Below are 2,484 nucleotides of genomic sequence, written 5' to 3'. Positions count from 1 at the left end.
CATATACCCGTCATACATATCCTCCATCCCTTAGTCCCGTGCCCATATACCCATCACACATCCTCCATCCCATAGTCCCGTGCCCATATACCCGTCATACATATCCTCCATCCCATAGTCCAGTGCCCATATACCCATTACACATCCTCCATCCCATGGTCAACCATTATGACATCATAATGAGCGGCGGGGCTTGCAACCTATGATGACATCAGCGTCACCATGGCAACCATTATGGCATCATAATGAGGGGCGGGGTGTGATACACACACTTTTTCCACATTATGTAGATAGGGGCAAAATTGTTTGGTGAATTGGAATGCGCGGGGTTAAAATTTCGCCTCACAACATAGCCTAGGACACTCTCGGGGTCCAGACGTGTGACTGTGCCAAATTTTGTGGCTGTAGCTGCGACGGTGCGGATGCCAATCCCGGACACACACACACACACACACACACACACACACACACATACACACATACATACACACCCACATTGAGCTTTATATATTAGATATAAAATTTTGCTTGAGGGTGTTTAATACAGGTGGTGTTGAGGGTTTGCAAATATATGCATAGCGCATATCACAAAGTTGAAAGGAGTGTGGGAGGTTTTTGCAATTTTGTTTTGGGATGTAACAGGATGGTGGAGGGTTGGGAAGGTTGCACATTTCGCATATTAACATTGAAGCATATTAACAGTTAAATTAAAGAAGAGGGCGAACCAATCAAGTAATATTTTTAAGTTCAAGTGTAGGTTTAAATTTTTTTGGGAGGTTTTTGAATCCCAAATCTATCTGAAGATACCTTTTGATTTTCCTAACATCGCATAAATAATAAATAAATAATCAGTACAACTGTATTTATACTTTCATATCCTTACACTTACCCATCCAGGCCACAGCATACACCACAAGGCCGCAGCATACACCGCCAGACCGCAGCAGACACCGCCAGGCCGCAGCAGACACTGCCAGGCCGCAGCAGACACCGCCAGGTCCAAGTTGGTAGTGATGTAAGTATGAAGGCCTGAAAGCTTAAATTCATCATTTGTATAGTAGCTTACAAGTGCCTTGATACTTGCAGATCCTTCTGGGAACCCCAGTCAAGCCGCAGCATACACCGCCAGGCCGCAGCAGACACCGCCAGGCCCAAGTTGGTAGTGATGTAAGTATAAAGGTCTGAAAGCTTAAATTCATCATTTGTATAGTAGCTTACAAGTGTCTTTATAATTGCAGATCCTTCGAGGAACCCCAGTCAAGCCGCAGCATACACTGCCAGGCCGCAGCAGACACCGCCAGGTCTTGCAAATGTCTTCTTCTGGGAGCCCCCCTCACAGTGTCAGCTAACTGAGGTAATAATATTTTTTATTTTTTTCTGATTTGTAACCATTTTTTAAACCCTATATGCATGTATTCTGTTTTCGCAGGAAGCTGGATCAGAGGGGCATCCAGAAGGAGACCTGCAGGGTGGAGAAATGCAAGGAGGGGGCGCGCAGAGTGTAAGTTTTGTAGATACAAATACTCACATACATCACACTGCACCCAACACAAACATTCAACACAGCACACACAATAACTATGCATCCATCCGAGCACATAATCATGTTATTTTTTATAGTATTCTCAATCCGGTGCCCGTACTAGAGCGACTCCCAGGACATCCCAGCATCGTCGAGGTGATGCTCACGGCGGTCAGCGAAGAGTAAGTAAAAATTTATTTGGGTGCTTGATTAATGAACCTCATGTGCATGAATTTATTATTAATTTTTGTTTTTTTATTCACAGGTTTCACAGCGTGCTCCCAACAGAGATTACGATGAGGGAATAATTGATGTCGACACCCTCATCAATGAGGTGCGAGAGCGGGAGCCGCTGTGGAACATGGCGGACCGACGCCATGCTGACCAACCAACCACCCGACGGCATTGGGATGAAGTCTGCTTGGTGGTTATAGAGAACTGGGAGGAGCTCGATGAGAGGGTCCAGGATAAAGCGCGTAAGTATTCATATTTCAGTAAGTTATGTTACAGCTAGAGATGAGCGACCTTTTTTCGGGTCGAGTCGGGTTTCATGAAACCCGACTTTCTCAAAAGTCGGGTCGAACGAAATCGGCCGATTATCGTGAAAAGTCGAAGGCCGACTGAAACATGAAACCCAATGCAAGTCAATGGGGAACCAAGGTCGGCAGTGAGTGGAGGACAGGAAACACACCTACAGTGCCCATTTTAATGCCAAAAACATCAATTCTTATTACTTAAGCTTGTCAACCTTAATTTACTTTATAATAATAGTTAGGCATTGAAAACTGGGGGTTATTTGACTAAAGTTATGGGGGGGTAGGGCTTGCTCCAGATTTTCGTGGGCTCAGGGCCAAACAGTGTCACTGGGCTCTTTTAACACATGCCACAATTCATGACCCTCTGATACGGCAGAGAAATAGCGGTATAGTACAATGAAAAATACTTCACTTCTTACATCTCAT

General features: G+C 44.8%; 1 long non-coding RNA gene across 1 annotated transcript; it reads left to right on the top strand.

Annotated features, from left to right (window-relative positions):
* The first annotated feature begins 893 nt into the window (after nt 1-893).
* On the top strand, nt 894-1,993 carry LOC141085319 (uncharacterized). Its single transcript, XR_012231272.1, has 6 exons — nt 894-1,015; nt 1,087-1,167; nt 1,239-1,354; nt 1,430-1,501; nt 1,621-1,704; nt 1,788-1,993. It is a non-coding gene; the product is annotated as an uncharacterized lncRNA (long non-coding RNA).
* The last annotated feature ends 491 nt before the right edge of the window (nt 1,994-2,484 follow it).

Source organism: Dendrobates tinctorius, unplaced genomic scaffold (assembly GCF_039654945.1).
Source record: "Dendrobates tinctorius isolate UK_male_01 unplaced genomic scaffold, ASM3965494v1 ptg000028l, whole genome shotgun sequence".
In the NCBI taxonomy this organism is placed as follows: domain Eukaryota; kingdom Metazoa; phylum Chordata; class Amphibia; order Anura; family Dendrobatidae; genus Dendrobates; species Dendrobates tinctorius.
Note: the sequence above shows the minus strand (reverse complement) of the source record. Positions and strands in the feature narration are given on the sequence as shown.